The 22521-nt window shown below is 37.3% G+C and overlaps 1 long non-coding RNA gene across 1 annotated transcript in view; it reads left to right on the top strand.

Moving 5' to 3' along the window:
- LOC116993108 overlaps positions 1-21818 on the top strand; it is a 29419-nt gene extending 7601 nt beyond the window's left edge. Inside the window, exons 2-4 of the long non-coding RNA XR_004417185.1 lie at positions 4597-4663; positions 20796-20937; positions 21749-21818. This is a non-coding gene — a long non-coding RNA (uncharacterized LOC116993108). The remainder of the gene's footprint in view (positions 1-4596; positions 4664-20795; positions 20938-21748) is intronic.
- The last annotated feature ends 703 nt before the right edge of the window (positions 21819-22521 follow it).

Genomic DNA, 22521 nt, shown 5'->3' with positions numbered 1-22521 from the left:
CCAGTGGCAGCAGCGGCTGAGCCCCAGTCGCCCCGCCAAGCGGCAGCACCGGGCTGGGCTACCTGGCCCCATTGGCAGCCCCTAGCGGACCGAGCCTGCACAGCCCGAGCCGAGCCAGTAAACCCCGCCCTGCCGCGGTTCTGTTACTATTTGGCAACTTTGTTGCACGCGGGTCCTCGCTGCGAACGACAGACTGGCTTATACTCGGGTGCGGTTTATTTATGGACAAAAACCGAAATATTTGCCAACACCCAGAGATGCGGCTTATACTCAGTGCAGCTTGTATTCGTGAATTTACTGTATTTGTTTTCTCCCTTTTTGTAAATGGCAGCATACTGACCAGTTCAAGAAATATCTTAGAATTCTCCCCGTGCTTCCCTTACCTAAGAGATTACCATTTTGGATCTGAAATGCAGGAAAACAAGAAAGCATTTTTGCAGGGCAGAGTTCCACAACAGACAAAGTTCAGGTACATCCTTTTTTTCCCCACAAGAACTCCCCAAATTGAAGACAATGAACCGTTGAACATCAGCAGCACAAAGTGGGAGCACAGCGCTGTTCTCCATTATACTGCTATTGATCTCAATATCTACACCTTTTTTTCTAGTTTGCACTATCATTAAAAAAATAATATTTGATCTGGTCTTCTAATAAGAGATACACATATTTCTACAGGCTTCATTGATCTTACATATATTTCTGGAACTACCTGATATTTGGTAAGATTTATCTTTGGATAAGTTACTTGAATCTTTACAAAAAGAGATTATTGAAAGTGCAAGATAATGCCTTTTATGAAAAATATTAATTTTAAATAGATGAAACAAACATGGCAATGAGAAAACAAAGTAATATGCTTTCTATATCACTACGAAAGGATAAAGAAGAAAAAGAGTTTGGCAAAATAATGCATATAAGGCCAGATATTCATGTCCTGAGGCCATCAGACGCTTTCCTAATGGACTACAGAATGTGTAAAATAATTAATCATGTGGAGAAGGTATTGCCAGGATTAGAGATGGGGTCTTGAGCTTTTAATGGAAATGCTCTGTGACTGAGCTGAGAAAAAAACTTCTGTAGTTAGAAAAGGAGGGCATCTGTCATACTTAATTCATAATGGTTTAGTAGCACAATAAAATACGAGACGTGGTTCAGCACTCCTATTTTGTGGGGTATTAAAACTATATATAATACAGAAATGGTACAAATATGCAGGGACCCACTCTTCATGGTTGTGTTCACAAATATCAGTAGGAGGAATGCTTAAAAGGTTAAACTCAGACTCTCTGGGGTCAGATTTGTTCCCTCACTAGTGATACATCTACCTCCCTGACTAATCTTTCTGTATATACTTTAAAAAGGACCCATTACCTTTTCTACCTGCCTGTTCCATAGGTCGGTGGGACAGAACAAAAATGGGTAATTTTATTTATTTCTTTGTTAGAGGAGTGAAGACAAAGATCTACCTTAAAATAAAGAAAAAATCAAATAAATATTAGACAGTGCTAGTATTAACATGCAGGTTTTGTAGACAAAGAATGGCATCAAAACTGGAAAACTTCAAAGGGAAACACAGTTAATGTTACTTATGCACATGCAATCTATCTGTCCCTCTTTACTTTATGGTACAGTCTTTAGTAGTATGATCTGTAACCTATTTTTTTCCACAGAATGCCATCCTCATTTATTGTATGGCGTAAAGAGTGTTAATTATCTGACAATTTCCATTAAATTTTCTTGTTTCCCCACAGGTCAAGAAGTGAATCTAACTCTTTACTTCTTCCATGCTACTTCAATCACATTTCCAACAATTTGGGAGTCCATCATCTATGTTTTATTCAGAGCTTGAACACTGTGCAGTAGGAAGGGATGCTACTCTGTCCTCTCAAAAATTGAATTGAGAAGCTTCAAACTGGATGCTCAGGAAATGAGAGTGTAAACCACTGAAAATAAGTTTGAGATTCTTAGTCTACAAAAATGCTAATTAGTCAACAGGCTTCAAAAACCCAAGATACTTAACTGTGCAGGGGATTTGCTAGAGGGACCATAGGAAACTTTAAAAGGTTCTCATCTGAGTTACTTGGCGCAGGTCACATATACACAGTAAAGGAAAATTAGTTCAAACTGAAAATAGTGAAGCAGAGAGAATGAGTTACCTACATGTCTCAATTGTCTTTGCACTTTCTATGTTTGGAATCAATAATGTAAGGATTGAAGTGTGCCCCAAGAGGAATTTTTGGGGTTACCAATAATCAAATAAATATTTCAATAATCAATAAATATTTGATATTTTCTGTACAACTGATTCAATCTATTAGATTCAATATATCCAATTATACTCTAAAACAATCTAAAGTATGTCAGTATTCATAATTATTGAGGGGTTTTATTGAAGAATTAGTGGTTTAATTCCAGTCATAAAAAGTAAATTTTACTTTAGGCAGCTAAAGAGAAAACTAATTAACTGGGAAAACGTCAGTATATTAACATATACCTATTAATCATATAAACATATAAAGGCTTGGGTTGGATGGGACATTAAAGATCATCCAGTTCTCCCTTCTCTGCCAGGGGCAGGAATGCCACCAATTAAACCAGTGGCGCACGATCTCATCCAACCTGGCCTTGGAGACTTCCAGGGATAGGACATCCACAGCTTCTCTGGGCAGCCTGTTCCTGTGCCTCACTACTGAATTTCCTCACCAGGAGGGGAAAAAACGTTCTCATAACACCAAATTTAGGATGACATAGAGTGTCAAGTTGCACTAATTAGACCAAAAGGACATGCGAGAGGAGTTGACAATAGACACAAAAGTATTGTTAACTTTGCTTTCCAGCAATTTTTCCATCAGCAAACACCTCAGCCTCAGAGGCTATACATTTTTCAGTTCTGCTGACTTCAAGTGACCTATGTATGGAAGAAGGGATGGACTGGCAGCCACAAAGGAGGCATGTGGAAGATCCTATGAGGATCACATTGGGAGGAAAAAGGAGATGAAAAATATAAAGGATCTGTATCTGACGGGGATTGAACACTAATAGAAAGTTAGAAGGGCTGAACTTCTGCCCACACCAGCTAATGGGAGCTTTGACATTCATTTCAGGTGCTGTAGTGTCAGGCTTCTGTGAATCAGCAAGGGCTGGAGCAGAGGAGAGAAGTAAATAGGCTTCCCAGAGCAGTAAAACTGTGCCTAAGGGTATGACTGTGCTGTGATTTGGTGTGTGTATACATATTCACACTCCCTTTAATCTTGACTGGATGGATACTGCTTAGGGTGACTAAGGCTGTGACAGCAAATACTCCAACGGGGGCAGGACAAGCCAACAGATAACCCAGGCGCTTTCTCAAGTACATGCCATTCCCTGAAGCATGTGTTGCTGCAGCTTCACTCAAACCTAGCTGTATCTCCTCCAACCATCCATCCCTCAAGCACTGCAGGCATGATGTGAGAATTTGGAGGGCTTTAGATACAGGGTGTTTCAACATCTCTACCATATGGCTGCAGAGAAGGTAGCTGATTTTACAGCAGGAAACCTGTGCCACGATATTCAGTTTCCAATACATTGGTGATGCAACAAAACAATGCTATAACAAAACTCCTAGGTGTGAGTGTACGTGCAACAGTGTTTGCTTGAGCTCTCAACAAAATAAATATATAAAGCAGAAACCAAAAGTACATGAAAACACTGACAGACCCTTAAGTGAAATGAGTTAAGGGGAAGGAGGCTGGGTGTCTGAATGCCACAGCTGTGGCCCAGTGATAGACAGGCTGAGGCAGTGGAGCCGAGAAGAATGGTCATATGATGGTAGTTGAAGTGTCAAGGGGGTGCAATTTATTGAAAAGCAGATCACAAAAAGGAAAATCCTTCTTGCATATTATTAGGGCTATTGATTGATTTATATAGTGCATTTCTTAAGCAAAGCTCTTTACAGAATTACAAACTATTAAAGCTGAGTGAATAACTCACAATGAATAATTTATCCCATGAATTTAACCTTTCTTTCTGCTCATGAAATGGCCACAAAGAGATCACTATTTCCTTAATTATTCAGTGAATTTTCTAATGAACTTTTGAACACTATGAACCCGTCACTAAGAATGTACTCATAATACAAGATATCCAGGGATTCTTTTGGTGATTGTTTAGAGACAACTAAACTTGTGGCTAGAAAAATCATGTGTAATATCCTGTGAAAATCTGGTGGCTTGCACTTCGTGCCTACTACACAGCTCAGTGCTTTGCAGCAGCAGCAGAGTGCTCTCTGAACAGGCACAGTTTCAGGACAGAAAGCAGGTGGGCTGTGGCAATGTGGAACTCAAACCCTGCTCTCCATCCCTAAGTAGGGAGAGTCTCAACATGGCACAACCCTGCAGCTGGTTGTGGGTGCTGACAAGCGTGTGTGTACAGAGCTCCAGGACCTTGTGGAGATGTGGGAGCCCTCTGGAGTGCCTCCATAGAGGTGTGCAGCTCAGGAGCACCTGGAGATGCTCCTTGTACACCCCGAGCCAGCTGCTTATGCACCTGACTACTGGGTGTTTGTTAAATTAAATCCTGAATTTATTGTGATTCAACACAATGTTTTTTCCCTGACAGAACAAATATGGAAAGCTCTGAATTTCAAAGCTGTGCTACCCTCAAATTCCTCTTCGTGAATATTCAGGTAAGTACCATGCAAGTCTATTCTTTGATATATTTTTGCCAGGATGCATTAAATTCATAAATATTGGCATAAAGTGAACACAAAAGAGAGGATTGCAAACCATGATAAAATAGGTGGAGTAGCTGTGCACTGAGCACTTGACTCCTAAAACAAATCCCTTGGAATTTTTCTGTTTCATTTTATTAAACACCAGTCATTCCTGAGGATAGAGGGAACTAAGCAGCAATAAGAGTAGCAGAAACACTATAAAATAGTTTGGAAAGAGAAGTATTCTTCTGAAAAGAAGGGGGAACTGAAGTTTGATTAGGAAATATGAGGAGGACTGAGTGGCAGCTTTTTCTAACCTATCATCTCTAATGCAGCTATCACTCCTGGAGGCTAGGGCCAGATTCTGGAGTTATGTGCAAATGCTCTCCATCCTACGCTTTAGCTCATTTCCTTTCAGGTTATGCCACAGGACTTTTTAAAGCTGTTTCACAATTAAAGTTTCATGCTGCACAGATGGAGAAAAATGAACTTCCAGCATAGCTCTGTGTTCTGGCAATGGACAATCCTTTTTTTTTAATTACAGAAAAAACTTTGAGATATTTTCTCTACCTCTGTATCTAAGGCAGTAACAAACAAGGCTGAGGAGCAATGCATTTTGCAGCTTCTACTTAGTACTTCACAGTGTTAATAACCTGAATGGGGCAGGAGATTAATAATTTACCTGTGAAAACACACTGCAGTCTTTAAATAAAGAAATTTAAACAAAAATATTAACAAACACCTATTGCTTCAACTTTTTTTAAAGGATGCTTTGATTTGGAAGAAAATACTGCTTTCAGATCTCTCCTGAGCTTCCAGATGGAGAGCAGACTGTCTGAGCCTGTATTTATCTGTATTGACTCTTTTTGGATTTGGGAGTATAATTTTACTGAAAGATGTCATTAATTACTCTGAGTTCTGGTTTCTGTCAGCCCTTTTGCTACACTCAGGGGAGTTCTTTTGGAGTGATTTCCAAGTGGTGAAATCCATATCTCAAAGCAGCCATGGGGTGTACATGTGAGATTCTTCCAGAGGGAAGAAATCCAGAGTAGCTCTTGTACATCCCAGGACCAAGGCAAACCCCTTTCCCATGGTGAATATTAAGTGAATTTCAGGTTCTCAGCAAGAATTTGCATTTCTATTTGCATTTCTATTTGTCCATGCTAATCTATAAGGTAGATGTAGGTTCACTTAAGGGAAGGCCAATTTCCTAATTTCAGTTTGAGGCAATCTGGATGTCCAAATTGAAAATATGTGAACAGTGATAAAACGCTGTTCTGACTTTGTGATAAAGTTTAAACCTCTTGTGTCAGATTGTTATTAACTTTTAAGAAAGTAACTATGTCATGCAATTTTTCTAAAACACTAAATGCTAATTATGATAATGTGTCATTCTCAGCAAGCTAAACAATCTCTCTACCTTCATAATATTTAAATATTGTTAGATCATTCTGGATAGATGTTCACTGTGCACTTCAGAAATTTAACAAATACTATGAGCATAAGTGTGCATCTCAAATGTATATTTATATTGTTGTGCATAGAGTAATGTGTCTTCTGGGTCCTATTGTAAACAAGCTGTCAAGCTTAACTGGGTTAGCCTGTAAAAATATCTTTCCATAAATAAATTGAAAAAAAACCCCGACCCAACCTAACAGTCAAGAGGCCTCTTCTAATGGGCTTGATAAGAAAATAAAGAGAAAAAATATAATAACATTATGATGCAATCCTGTGCAGATGGCTTCTCAAAGTATCAGTATTTTTAACTTTAGGACATAGACAGTTTTTGGCTACTTTTTTTTGTTCTCTGCTTGCTGATGTGGAATATTCCATATTCAATTATGTCCAGTCACTCCCAGTTTATTTTTCATCTGTCCTGGTTCACTCATGTCCTGCCAACTTAGATATGACTAAAATTATGCTCAGAGAGATCAAGAGTGCATTTGCCTGCAACACGCTCAGTGCTGCAGCAGCAGAACAGAATGATGACAACATCAGACAGAAGTGGCTTTTACAGACAGCCCAGTACCTGAGGAGGATTAGAAGGAATACACAAAAGCCAGAGATTATTCGTGGTGAAATTATAACAGTGTTAACAGAGATCAAATATAGTTTATTTTCACTCCTTTTCTAAGCATGAAATCTCTGTTGCTGTGGCTGTTTGTCTCTTCCCTGTCATCCTCTTTGATCTACTTTGTTTTCTCATACAAATACTGTATGTAATGATGACATTTATGCCAACCTTTGAAATAAAATCACTCCTGTTTTGTGGAGGGTTACATAGTAGTACTACCAGATTTCTCAGAAACCCAAAGTAAAATGCTCTGACATTCAAACAGATGAAAAAATAATTGATTTTATAAAACTTATTCTAGAACTTGCTAGTTAAGATAATGAACTACTTCCATTAAGAATTCTAGTTTAGCTCTTCATTCTTTTAAGGAGTGAAATTATCTGAGTTTAAATAATTGGGACGAAAATTCATTTTTTTTCCTAAAACGCAAAATACTTTGTTTTCTGGAAGTTGCTGATGAGGAAATCAGTGTAAAAGAGACAGTTATCTTTTCTTGCTTCTCAAAAGGGATTTAAAATTTAGTGAATAGTGGCAAAAATTTAAAAATTCTCTGCAGTACAAATAGCCTTCAATGATGATGAATATTTGAAAACTTATTTATTTGTAATGCCACCATTCTGACTTAGTAGACCCTTTCTGAAGGAAAGATACATAAATTTGGGTCATTGTAGGAAAGAACTATAGGGACTCAACTATTTTGGTAGCAAACAATGAGCTATAACCAAAAAATACATGAGAGAAAGAGACTGAGGTTTTCACACCCATTTGTGTATTGTTGACAAACTTGAATGCTAAAAACTGTTGATGCTTTATTTAAAAGAATAAAGTTACTTAATGATGTAAAAATCACTCTTCTCCCAAGTTTATACTATTATGGCTTAAAAGTTCTGTACAGATTAGGAGGATTCAAGAAAAACAATCTTTTCCCCTGGCATTGGCTAGGATTCAACACCCAGCTCCACAAGTTATACTGAAAGAAGCTATACTTTGGATTAATGCATCTTCAGGAAGATTTCTGCAGACATCAGCAGCCCAATTTTTACAAAAGTGGTGCTGTTGTGTATTACTGTATAGTATTGCACTTTTGAATTAATTCTAAATAATTTCATGCCACTTTTTTGTCCATTCTTATCCCTGACTCCCCAAAAAGTAGTCAACAATTAATAAATTCTTCCTTATTATTCCCTATGAATGAAAAACTAGGACAATGTCTCCACTCTGGTTACTGGCCTTTAGATGTTTCCAAAATATAAATGCTAGACCTTTTTCTCCCAACCACTCACCCTGTGCCCCCAACTTGCATTACCCCCCTCTAAGTAAGCAGTCCTTCCCCTCTCTCCTGCTTTTAAGTTCTGGCTGAAGACTTTACTCACTCAGTTTTGCAATGGATGTGTCTCTATCCAGGCGACCTAATACAGGCAGGCTAGGAAACTCTGCTGTCCTCTCTCTTTCTTTCTAATTTCTAAATGATTTCTTGGTACAATTTTTGAAGGGTACAACTGCAAGCATATTTTGCCTGTTATCACTTTTGATGCAAGTACCTTTGTATTTCTCCACCTCACATATATCTACCTGCCAGCAATACACTGGTGATGAATGTGAGTGCAAAAAGAAATTACTACTAGGATAAAAACGTTCCCTGATGGTTTCCTTTTTTCCTGTTGACATTTGCAATCTTTACCTGACATGCTCATAATATATTTCATCATCATTGATAAAATTTCACTATTTCCTTTTGCTGTCTCTGCATCTTCTTTCCTTGTCCTGTGTTTACTACTGATAAAGCACATACTACTCCACATGGAATCTGCTGCTTTTGTTGCAGAACACTAGGGACATGACCTTAAAATTAAGCCTGGAAACAGTGGGACAAACTAAAACTGGTTAGAGAAGGAGGGTTCCAGACTATTACAGAGCAATTCATACTGAATAGCACTGGAGCCATGCTGACATATTAACAATAAAAAGGAATCATCTATGGAGGCAAAGATGGTAAGTCACAGAGGGCATATATAAGTGCAGCCTCAGAGCTATAAAAGCCAGACTGACATTTATCACTCTGTGAATATTGGAGCTGTCATGTTGGTCCTCAGATGATCGTGTTACTACCTTCAAGACATTTTTTTAGATATGAAGCAAAGATTAGAGAGGGAATGAGAGAGTGAGAGAGAGAGGTTTGCTAATAAGTATTGGGTGAAAGCCATGAAAAGGAATTAGCATTTATATTATTTATTGTCCCTTTTTCATCAACCATAACCCCCTTCTTACTAATTTTTTTCCTCCCTTGGATTTTTCTAACCTTGCATTAGAAGATTTTTGTACATTAAACCTAGTTCAGGATGGATTAAAATCAGTTTGAATAAATACTATATTCAGTGAACAACAAATTGTACAGCTTCACATGTTATTATTTGTGCTAAAAGCTATTATGTAAATATATTGGCTTATATAAGCTTAAGTAGGATGGCACAGGAAGGCAAAGATAGGGCATACATAGAGATCTATTGAAATGATACTCTGTGAGCATCTCCTCTAATAGAAAACTGCATATTCTCACTCAGAGGGCAGAAAAGACCCATATGTCTATTTTAGTGGCCATGTCCTGAAATGATGCACTTATTCCTTTTATAATATTTTGAAATAAATACATATGGGACCGGTCAGATGTCAACAGTAGCACTGAAAGGAGTATGAATTAGTCACACTGGCACACAGGGCCCTGGAACAATGAACACTGCTCTGGAAGACCCTTGAATGCAAGCCTATTTGCCTCTTAATCCAAATGAATAATTAATGATAATTATCATGCTGCAGTTATTATCTGTGATAATAATATATCCGTAAGGTGAATAAATTCAATCTGCTACTATGCAGAAATGGCAACTCATAATATTTTTAAGAAATACAGATATAATTATCAGTATTAACAGTCAAAGAAAAATTTGAGAATTTTATATAAAGAATTATAGCAAAAGGTCTAAAGTTTAGTGACAATGAATTAGATTGCATTATGTTTATTCTTTAGCTGTCATTTCTGTGGCACCAGTTGGCAATCTGTTAATATTTTTTTTTCTAAGACCCACTTATTAACAGCTGAAATGTACATTTTTTCATTGTAATCCATCAATAGCTTTTCTATCAGTACACTGATAGAGAAGATCAGGCTAAGGATCTCAAAAGCATCCATATGCAAATTGGTCCATTTGTGTAGTTAACCATGCTGGCAATTTTCCTCAGCTAAAAAACTTTAAAGTATTAAAGGAAAAATTGACAAAACCAAATAAAACATTAAAAGGTCAAATATGCATTTGAAGCTTGTACAAACCCAGCTACAACATCTATTTTTGAAAGCACCATAGGTGAGCTGTCAGCTAGGCAGAATAGCAGGCAATCATATTTAATCTGATCTACCTCATTGGGCTTGTTGTGACAAAGGAAAATGGAAGGGGGATGGGTGTACAGGAGCAAGAGGCAGCAACTCCCCTTCCCTTCTTTTTGAAATTGTTTTTACATCTTTTTATTTTGGTTATTGAGATTTTCAGTCATCTAATTTAAAGACTTTAAAGTCTACTTAAGTTGAGCTAAATTAATGATTGAGAAAAAGCTTTGAAATTCAAAGTTCATGCAGACCTTTAACTCACACCAGGAAGGCCTGGTTTTTCCCTCCTTCTTTTCATCCTATGATTTGAGAACTGTTTCACTCAGGGGAATGATAATGAGATGTCGAATTTCTCACCTCTAGGTCATTACTTCAAATCTGGCACAGGTTGGTCAGAACCAAAATTCATTATCTTCTACTTATGGTTCAGCAGCCTATGTGAAGTGGGCTGTTGCTCTTTTGGTCTAGTTTTCAGCAGGCAAATGTCCATGCAATAATAAGCCCTAATTAGTAGTGGAATAAGGCTGAAAGTTGTATTTCTAATATAATATTTGGGAATTAATTTGACAATCTCTCAAAACTCTGGCAAATTATGGGACTACTTTCCAGGAGAGGGGGTTAATTTTTCCATGACTGTCGCTATGAGTCACCCATTCTTAGTTTCTTTTCAAAAGAAATGGGCAAAAGAAATTGCCTTTTTTTCCCACTCCCTTTTTCATCAGAAAACAACAGATTTCCCTCAAAGTGGATCCTGACAGGTGACAAGAATAATAACGTGTAAGAGTCAGTAAAAGAATGCATTATTAATCACCCTGGGTTTCATTTAGGCCGTCAGCTCAGTGGGTGAGCTCAGTAGAAAGAAGAGTGGAGATATTATCATTATTATTTACTTGTCCATGCAGGAGTCATGAACCAGGACATCATTATATTAAGCAATGTGCAAACACACAGGAGAAAACCGGTCCCTGCCCTAAAGAGCATACAATTCTACCATAAAACAGGAAACAGTGTATACTTACTGTAGATGGACATAGATGGAGGAAAACAGCTATGCCTGCCAGCTTAATGCTTATTTTTAACAGCAGCATGGTTTTTATAGTAATGAAGTGCTAAAATACTTTCTCAAGATTCTTTTTTCACAGAAAAGAGATGAAATCTGGAATGGCAAATCAGTAAAGGAAAAGTTGTATTTGCAGATATTAAGGCAATCATGAAGGGCAGCCTGGTGGGAAGAAGCTAATTTCAAAATGGAACAAAAGACAACAAGCCCTGATACTGGCTGTGAAGCCAATAATCGATAGAAAATTGAAAAAAGCAAAATGTGGAAAGCTTGAAGAATGTTTGCAGGTTGCTATTACATGTACTATGTCAAGCAAGAAAAGAGACAAGAGGAGAAGGAAAGAAAATATTACGAAAGCACTGAGCAGGCAGATGGTCTCTGCTACAGCAATCCTATAAGAACAACTGTCTTTACTAATGGTGGAGAAAATAGCATTACAGTAAGCTAGATAGAAGGTGATGAAGGACTTCATCTGTGTGTGAGTATTTGTGTGTATGAAGGCAATAAATGAGAGAATGCAGAAAAATGAATCCTTAAAAGGTTTTACTAAAATCTTAGAAAACTTAGGTAATGTCTGCAATGGGTCTACAATACATATGTTATTTATTTATTTATTTGTAATATGCTTCAGCTGAATGAAGATGAAAATGTGATCCAGTGATCCAGAAAAGTATTATTAGGAAGTATTTGTTAGGAAATAATTAAGGACCTTGCTTAACATTTTTAACTTGCTAAGAAGCTAGGGTTCCACAAGCAAGTAGAAGTCCATTCAAGTAGTGTTTCTCATGAAGTGAAAAAAGTGGTCAAGGTTAAAGAAGGTATGTGTTTGAACACCTGAAATTCATTTTCTTATAGGAATAATATAAATCTAAAGGAAGAAGAGCCCTTTCATAAGTCCTTTCTCTGTGAGGAAGAAATTTGTGTGGATTTGTACAGGATGTGACAAAAGCATGAAGAAAAAGAATACCAGTATAAGACAATATCATGAGAAGGGGGCAGGTAGTTTTATATAAAGAAAGGCCAGATAGCTGCATAAAAGATGGTAGACATGCCAAAGAGACCAAACAAGAATGGCCAGGAAGAGGGATTGAGAGCACCTGGCAAGAACAGTTTCCACACAAGGCAGGGGGAAAAGGTTGTGTTGGAGAGGGCATGGGTTGAAAAGCGAGAAGAATTACCAATTCTCATTGTAAACAAGTTATTTGATGAATTTACAATGAAATAGAGCAGGGAGTTAAGGCTGCACTTGGAGAGGAACGAAAGGTCAAAGGTGACATCTTCTAAGATGAAAGCATCTAAAACATATTGTATCGTGAGGTGAAAGTCAAAATAGGGTGTGAAGGTAAGGAGAAGAGTCATAGAGAGGCTGTCTGTGAGAACAAAGGATCTGAGGAGCTGGAACAGAACAGGACCACGAGGATGGAATTTGGAGGAGAGAACAAAAGAGGAACATCGATGTCTATGACAGAAAAGAGTGCAACCTCTATAAAAGGAGGAGGAAAATGGAAATGTACGCCAAGTTGAGGCATGAAGTTCATTACTTTTGTTGCCTAAGATTTCTTGGAAGCAAAGCAAAATTCTAGCAGAAACAGAAGGGAAGGCAGGAAAATGGGGATATTTGAGATATAGATTAAAACTGGTGAAAAGTAATGTGAGAGCATGGACTAGGCATTCAGTTAAGACAGAGCAAGGTCTCTAGGAAAGTATCAAAGAGGAAAGTTTGAATTTGCAGTGGAGTTTGACATGAGACATTCAATATGGTTCAAGAAAAAAAGGATAATGTGTGTGCTGGTGGTGAGCCAGGAAAAGAAAATGGATTAATGGAACTTGAACTGAGAAACAGGAGCAAAAAGCACCGAAGTGGAGCAAAGTAGAACAAAACCTGTAGGAGAAGAAGGCCTACTGTAGGACATTTAGCATCAGTGCAACCACACACAGTGAGAGCAACTACCTTGCTCGGTGTTAAGTGATGAGAATAAAAGGTGGAGTTTGATTCCTTAGGCTTTAAAATTTTTTTGCTAGACCCTGGGGAAAAGACAGATGAAGAAAGCTCACTTGTTCACTTTTCTGGTGACGCAAACATACCTACTGCAGGACATCTGCTGCCTCAGAGCCAGACCAAACAAATCCCTTGTCAAATCAGTTGCCACACAGATGAGAGTGCTAAGCCCAGAGTACAACACAAACTACACTTCTTGATTATTTTGTTATAGTCTGTATTGCAAATTAGAAGCAAATATATGCATTTTTATTTACTTCTTTTTGAAGTCACTAAAATATCTTTTACAAGGGGTTATAAAATGTAACATAAAAAATCAATCAGGATAGCAGTTTTGGACTTGTACACCACTTTCTGGATATGCATAGTAGATTCAACCTTAGCAACAGTGTTTTTTTCATATTAATCCTGGCCTCTTAAATCTATCACAGTTTTAAACTATCTGTCAGGTAAATCCTGAAGATATGCTATCCCCTTATGGGGGATATCTTCATTTTTTAATTTAATGATTTATTTTTATTAACAATTTATTGTTTATCTATACTTAAAAGCACATTTGAAGTATGCTTTGCACTTATATTTTTCTGCAATGAGAACTAAGCCACAGTCCATGCAAGTGGTGATAGAATAGCCTGGAGAGAGTCTTCACATAATACCAAGTGAGGAGGAAACAATCAAGATTGATGCACCTATGGATTTAGTAGGCATGTGTCAGTGGTTAATTTCAGTGATTAATTTTAGTGCACTAAAACTGAGTCGTGTCCTATGGAGAATCAGGGCAAGTTCATCTCCCCAAGTCTTCTAGGCAACTTTTCCAGTTTTCAGTGGGATGGTATTTATCTTTGTCCACTGCAACACTGTCATGTTTTATTCAAACTTGGTATTGTCAGGCCCAAAAAGGTAATAAAAGTTTAATTTTTGTGGAAGTAACTAAGAAACAAACAGTTACTATAAGCAATTTTTTATTCTGATGCCTTTAAATACAGCATCCTAATACAGCTATCCAGAAGCCTTCCAGTCCTGAATCATAAGTTTGTTATCTTCTACTGCTGCTATGTTACTTTTTGATTTAGCAGTTAAGAAGCAACATTTTAATGGGTAACTATAAAGAAGGGACAATATCTGTGCTACAAAGAGATTCCAGTCAAAGCCCTCTGAATTCAGGGGTGATCTGCTCAGCTAGGTGTAGTTTGGTCAGTCTGTTCAGTCATCACCCTCACCACCCCAGCACTGTGCTGCATTCCTCATGGGTAAGAGGGAGAGCTGTGGTGCATGTGTGTAAGAGGAATGTGGGTGCAAAACTGTGAGAGCAGAGGCTGCAAACAGGGAAGCAGAAAGTATGGGAAATTAAAATGTGGGAAGGAAGTAAGGATTCATTGTAGGAAATAAGAGATACAGGAAAATCTGCAGGAAGCCACGTTTAGCACTTGTATCATATGTGAAAAAAATTGTTGTGTTATTTCTCCCTTCTTACCTTGAAGAACTTTCTGAATATATATTTTTTTCACTCTAGATACCTAGATCCCAAATTGGCAAAGCACTTCAGCCCGTGCTTGACTAAGCAAATGAGTTGTATGCAATTCTTAATTGACTGAGAGTCTAAATGCATCTCAAGGTATGCTTAATATTAAAGCTATGCACATATGCTGTGCTGAGTTAGAGGCTAGACAATGTGAAGGACTCTGCCATGCAGAACTGAGAGAAGTGAGACTTATGCACAGACAACAGAGTATGAAATGTTAACTGTTTACACAGACACTGCCTTTGAGACCATGCTATGATATAGTAATTTCTTGTTACTGTTAGAAATATTCAATAGAATCACTGAATCATAGAAAGGCTTGGGTTGGAAGGGATCTTAAAGAAAACCTAGTTCCAACTCCCCCCTGATATGAGCAGGCATGCCACCCACTAGATCAGGCTGCTTGGTGCTCCATCCAACCAGGCCTTGAACACTCCCAGAAATGGAGCATCCAGAACGTCTCTGGGAAACCTGTTACCGTGCCTCATCACTCTGTGATTAAAGAATTTATTCCTCACATCTAATCTGAAATTCTTCTTGTTTAGTTTAAAAACATTCCTCTTTGTCCTATCACTATCTGCCCATGTAAAAAGTTGCTTTACCTAATTTTTACAAATTGCCTTTTAAATATTGGAAGGACAAAATGGGGTCTCCCTTCATTTTCCAGGAGCACACAATACATGGACTTGCATTTTTCTCATGAAAACATAGCTACTCCAACGTGATTTAACAGTAGCTGCAGTTAACTATTGAGAGAAAATCTTGATATTGCCTCTTTCAAAAGTACACTCTCTATAATATTGTACTTACAGGAACTAGTTTGTTTCACACAGTCAAGCAATAGGATTAATTGGAATGATATTCTTACAAAACATAACTGATGGAAATGCCTATTCAAATTGAAATATCAATAATAACCCTTAATCCAGTGTTCTGTTCATTCCCGAGAAAAGATATACAGCATCTTTCCCTGTGAGAATGTGTAATGACCAACACCCTCCATATACCTTTGCCCTGACTTCTGCTTCAAAAGGAATAATGGCTTAAAATATATTAAAAATATATTGTTATGGACTTTTAGATTTTACACCTGTTTGTGCTGGAACATGCTACTTCCTAGACTTGTTTCTGAAACCCACAATATCAACAGTATTTTTCTTGAGAAAAATGCATCTCCATGACAATAAGTGCTGATGTGATCATACTGGAGAATTAAAGTGTTCTTTATGCATAGGTATCCACGATGCTTATCGGCCTAGCAAAATTTCTCAGCTAGAACCTGAGGAAAAAACTTGTCTCATAAGATGAGAGATTGGTTCTCTCTATGGCATGTCCGCCTTTAGTCTATATCTCCAGCAAAGTAGGACTGCTCTGCATCTTCAATAACAAGTTTTCAGTAGCTCTGTAGTCAGCATTTTGGGAGTTTTGATATTTGTTGAGCATTACATTATACTTTGGCACTTAGATGACTGATGCAGATAAATGATTTCCTGTCCAATGCAGAATCACCTGTTCAAAAGTGTAGGCATTTAGAGGAATAAACAGCCAGTTTATATATTATTTCTGAAATTGGAAGTTTTTATTTCTTTGAAATTAACATTTTTGTTTCATTAAAACAAGTTAGAAAGTGTATTCAATGGTGAATTAGATATAACTATCAAGAGGAGCTCAGGCAGAAACGGTTTTAATCATTTTCATTCATTTCAGCCAGTGAGGCCAATTGTTATGCATTAATGTGATTTTCAGTTGTTACCTCTGACCAGAGGTCCTTCAGCAGCCATCATTATCCCATGCCAACTGCCCTCTTCATTTGCCTACTGAAAACCTGTTTCCTTTCCTAAAATGGTTAGAATCATTTGTATAGTTCTCTGGAGTTTAGGGCTTGTCTATGCCCATCAAAACACAAGTGAGATAGCCAAGAAAACAGCACACAGAAAAGTATCATTAACCTCAAAATATTGAAATAAATTCAAATTTCTGGTCTCACGAGACCGCATTCAAGATTGTGCCTGCTGATCTGTGCTGTAATGTAAAAATACAGCAGTCTGTATTGTGCTAACATCAGAAATCTGCATACTGAAATTTGTAAGCATTTTTCCAAAGTAGCAAAAATATCCTTTTGGTTGAATTATGTCTATCTGTAAACAGAAACATTTGACATGTCATATTTCAAAATTATTGTGTTTTGTGTTTGTGCACATATCTTTTATGATATTGAGTATCTAAAATTAAAGGAGAGGTAGATGAATACCTCATATGAAATGCTGTACAGCTGTTTTTAAATTAATACTAACATCAGACCTGAGAGTGCTTTCCCCACCCCCAGATCCTCACTCTCAGTGAATCAGATTGCAAATCTGCAAATCTTTAAAGAGAGGAAGGGCAACTACCCATACACTTCTACCACTTTGGTCCCTTCCTTACTTATAAAGACCCTTCCAGCTTTACAAGACTAATCTCATGTGGCTAAACATTGAGAACAAATAAATGCATTTTTCATAGCTACAGGTTGCTGTCATAAAACAACTCAAAATGCCCCTGAATTGTTAAGGTAGAGTATTTTCCCAATAATTCTGTGATTTTCATAATCTACTGTTAACCTTTTGTCTATTTTAACATCTCTGATGCTTTGGTGAAATCCTAACTTGCACAGATGAGTAAATGCACAAATATTATATTCTGGGTCATTCCCAAGTATGTGCAGTATTGAATAAAGACATGCTTCCTGCAAGGCTCAGAACAAATGAACATCCATGACCCATTTGCATACTCAGCATTTCATTTCTTCCAGCTAAATGCCACTTCCTCAGTCCCAGCAGTTTTACTGCTGAATATCTAGCAGATACGAATTCCTTAGTGGGAGAAATTGTGTACCTTGATAAAGAACATTTGCAAATGAAATACCTTTGTTAAATTATAGCATCAGAATAACATATCTTTTAATAGAGAAATTGCCTCAGAATATAGGATTTAAAACTATAGTAATTGTCACAAATCAAAGAGATATCTCGGTGTTATAAAAAGTCTCTTTCAATAAAGAATAAACATAAATCTATCCTCTTATATTCTCAGAGTATGATTCATCTCACTTTATTAGCTCTCGTAATGTAGGCATTTAGTCTTATGTGGGCTACATCTGCATTTGGTGCATTGAATGTAGAGCTTGCTAGAGGGTGACCTGATCCTTCCTCAGGTAGGTGTCTAGAGTAAACAGGATGAATTACTAGATGCTGTCTCTCTCTGCTGATTACTGATGGATGTTATAATATTAGCTTACACTAGACATCTTTTAAGTGATTTAAGTTAGAAGGAAAGAACCCCATACAACAAATATTATGAATCCCAGACATTTCAATTATTTTACCCAAGATGCTTAATGAAGGTTAAGCTTTAAACTTTCACAGAGCAGTTACACTCCCTTGCTGGAGATTGAAAAAAAATGTGTATAATTGACGATGAAATGAAACATTGCCAACAGTTTTTGTAAACCCCTCATGAGTCAGATGGGTCTTTAAAGTATATGGTTTAAGTGTTTCTGACTCGGATTATATATAATCTACTTTGGTGCTTTGGGCTTGTATACTATGGGATTGCTAGAATTGATAACACTACAGTAGCATAAATGGTTCCTGTCTATTAAAATGAACTATTATCAGTTGCTAAAAAATTCATCAAAATCTAACAGTGGCCTGAAATCTTCAGGACAAAATTCTGGTACACAACCGATAAAAAACTGTTCAGCTGTTTCTAGAAGCAGGAGCTAATATATAAAGCAAACAATTGCTAATAATGTCTGCTAGAAAATACATACTTGTGGTCTAATCCTTTAGAAGCTCCAATGGTGCCACAGCTTTAGAATATGAAGTCTTCCCAGCTCTGCCAGGGACAGGAGTTGAGCAGGGTTTGGGTAATTGAAACCTGCTCAGCCCAGAGGTGCATTAACAGACACTTGTCCTGGCAAGATAAGAAAACTAAGCAGGAAATTGTGGAAATGAGCTAATACTGAGAGGAGGTTCCATAGGAGTGGGGTTAAAATTGACAGTTTGCACAGATGATGGGGCTGGAGCAAGAAGTTCAGGAGAGGAAATTTTGTCCAAAGTGGGTTGAACAAAAACACCATAAAGAAAAGACTGAGTAATTAAGATCGGGGAGCTAGAATTACCTATGGAAAGAGAATGGGATTGAAAAGGAGTGTTGGATTACAACTGTGATAGCCACATGATATGACTGTGGCTCACAGAGCAAAAAGGTGAGGGCTGACAATTCAGAGAAAAGCAGCATGGTATCTGAAGAGAGACAGAGAACGGACAAGACTAGCTTGTAATGAACACACCTTTCCAAAATTCTGAGCCAAATCCTCTTTTTCTCTACCAGAAAATCAACTACAGGAAAAAGCCCTGGGTACATTCACAGAGCAGAAATTCACTTTAAAGGGGGTGTACAACTCTTGTCTTTCCAGCTGATCAAAGAGAAGGTTAAAAGAACCTGAAGACAGACAAATTCAGATGCAGCATCCAATATATATTTTTAACACTGAAAGTTAATATCCATTAAAATTTGTCAAGAGATACGGCAAATTTTCTATCAAGGAAGAACTTTCAAATAAAAACATCAATATTTATCAAGCTTCCAAAAGAAATGGTTGGAAAAATTCCTATGGAATATGTTATCTTATGAAGCAGGTATTCTTCTTTTTTAATCTGTAAATGCCATCTCCAGACCCCCATTCTAGTCCACATAGAAAAGAACAAATTCCTACCATTATTAGTAGGTTATTTAAGGTTATTAATGGATCCTGATTGATTCTTGGGATGTTTGTAAGGAAGAATTTTCAGAGAAAACTCTACAACAATTTAATGAAATCACATCCACACAGGGAGTTGAAACATGGCTTCTCAGTCATTAGTCAAAAATTCATTTTATTAACTGTCCAATCAAATTTTCTTATTAGTGCTTCACAATAATTTAATTTTTGTTAGCAATATAGATACATATTATGCATTTATGTTCCACAAAACACAGAAAAAGAAATTGCTCTGGCTGTGTAGATATGACCTGTTTTGATAAAAGAAATTGCGCTTTTTCTATTTTTCATACTGTTTGTTGTTTTTTATTTTGTGTTGTACTTTATATTATTCTAGGATGCTTTTTTACTGAAGGAGGAAAAAAACTAGGAAAAAATAAACCAATTTTTCACAATGATAGAACCAAAAAGAAAAACCTTATTGTACCTACTATCTTTGGCTCTAAATATTAGAAAATATTTTATCTAACCAAGCTGACATATGTATAAAGTGTAAAATAATATTTTAAGGGTTGAAATGCATTCACATATATGAGTGGGTAAGAGTACCACTTGGAGATTTTGATAAATTATGTCTAATTCATATAATATTTTAATGGTCTCTAACAAAACTGATTAAATCCATTAGCAGATATATTGTTAAAACAGCATCCATATATAGAGACCACTGAAATACATTGATTTAAATTTATCAAAGCAATTTCTATTTGTAGAATAAATGTACAGTAATTTCATGACTATAAGGCGCACCCTTTTGACTAAAATTTTCCCTCGAACCTGGAAGTGCGCCTTATAGTCCGGTGCGCCTTATCTGATGTACAAAGTTGTGAAATTTGCCAAACTGAAAGTGTGAGCTGTGAGCCGTGGGGAGAGCCGGAAGTGCCATGGCAGCCGGCTGGAGGCGGGCCCGGGGGCCCATGGCTGCTGGGTGGAGGCGGGGTCTCGGCCAGCAACCGTGCGGGGGGAGTTGGGGGGTGGAGCCTCGCTGAAAAAAAAGTGCGACTTATAGTCCGGTGCACCTTGCCTGATCTACAAAGTTGCGAATTTTGCCGACTCCCGGGGGGTGCGCCTTATAGTCCGGTGCACCTTATGGTCGTGAAATTACTGTAAGCTTTTCTCTTACCAAAAAAAAAAAATTATATATATATATATATATATATACACATATATACTTGTTAAGGTAATGTTCTGTCTGAAGTACAGAGAATGTAAGAATGAAATATCATCTCCAGACAATCTCACTTTCTGCAGTTATGTCTCTCCACAGGGGCTTCAGAGGGAAAGGAAGCTATGTTTTACCTAACTTAGGTGTTTTACAACATTTCTAATGCTTGAAGAATTCAACACTTTGCAGAAACTCTTCTGGATCATCTATGCTACAAATTCATTCACACCAAGATTTCAGCCAGGTAAGAGATTTGTCTTATCCCCTTTTAATCCAGTTTCCTATGACTTATGTGAAGTAACAAGCTAAGCTCCCCCTTTTCCGACTGAAGCATATATTATAAGCTGTACAACATCACGTGTTTTTAATAGGCTTTTCCTCTGGGTTCGTTGCAATTCCCAACAATGTCAGTAGGAATGATGTGAACATATGGTTAGAGAAGGCCTGAGAGAGGGCAGGAATTCTCATGCCAAGTGAACAAAATTTTGCACCACATTTCAAGCGTTTTGTGGGTTGGGTGCTGCCAGAGATGCTGTATGAACAGCACTGTTTGCAGTATTTTGACTTTGCACGGAGATAACCTGGAAACACAGGCAAGCAAGTCAGCATTGATGAAGGGTGAAACCTTGGAGACTGAGTAAGTTTTCAGCAGAAGGATGAGATTTAGCTGAACTAATTTTCTCATCATCTGACAGGATGCTTGAACATGACAACTTCATTTGTGTATAGAAATCAGAATGTGTCTCCCTTTCCCTGTTAAGGTCTATTGGTACTAGTATGAAAAGAGTGAATTTTGTGAAAATGAGAACTGTGAGTTTCCAAACTGAAGGTTGCAGTTTGTGGAAGGTCCCAGAGGACTTCTTATTTCACTGCCTTCTATTCTTGAAAGAACTTTTTTTCTTCTACAACAGTATGTTCCCCTTAAAATAGCCCAAGTCCTTTGAAATCAGAAGTCACTTGTTATAACTCCTTAATCTCTCTGCTGGGCCATCAAGTATATGCTTCTTTTTTTTTTTTTTTTTTTTTTTTTTTTTTTTTTTTTTTTTTTTTCCCAGACTGACTGAATGTTATCCAGGATATTTAAATCTGCATGATTCAGTATATGCTCTGTAGTGCTGGAGCCTTTAAGTTTTTAAACATAGGAAGATTTCAGGAACACTGAATAACCAGCAAGGGATAGCTGGGATGCTTGCTGTTCCTGCTGTGGGCTCATTACTGAACTGAGGAAACCCAGGCCTATCATTCAGGTAGAAAAACACTGAGATAGAAGGGAAAAAAAAATTACCATGAAGAAGTATAAATGGTAAGTGAAGAACATATTTTAAAATTCAAACATTTATCCGTAACTGTCAGGGTAGTTGTGTCTACCTAAGCCAAATTGTCAAAGTCTTTGTGTCTTACCCATAACATTAAATCCTGAGTTATGAATACTATTCCCATCTGCAATAATCTAGGGTTTATCTTTAAAGTCAAAGTTATTTGAAAAGTTATTGGAAGAGGTGATTAATCCAAGTACTGATGTCACAGAGATAGTTAAGAAATGAATTTTTCAGTTGACAGTGCAAACCTGCACAAATTGAAATAAGTGCTATTTCTTGAGGGATTGTAAAAGTAAGTCTCTATGCCAAATATTTGATCTATTCTGCTCTCTCGTAAAACATATACTCTGCATAAAACACTCTCTGAAATGGGGCCTGCCTGTCCAGATGAATACATTATTCCACTGTGTGGAGAAAGGTTGATCTAGAGGCAAATTACTGAGTGTAATTTATTCCATATCCTTGCTGGAATAACTTGTGCTCCTGAGCCTCCTCAGATATGTAGTCAA

Source organism: Catharus ustulatus, chromosome 2 (genome assembly GCF_009819885.2).
Source record: "Catharus ustulatus isolate bCatUst1 chromosome 2, bCatUst1.pri.v2, whole genome shotgun sequence".
In the NCBI taxonomy this organism is placed as follows: Eukaryota; Metazoa; Chordata; class Aves; order Passeriformes; family Turdidae; genus Catharus; species Catharus ustulatus.
The sequence above is the reverse complement of the archived record's forward strand: the minus strand, read 5'-3'. Positions and strand labels throughout refer to the sequence as shown.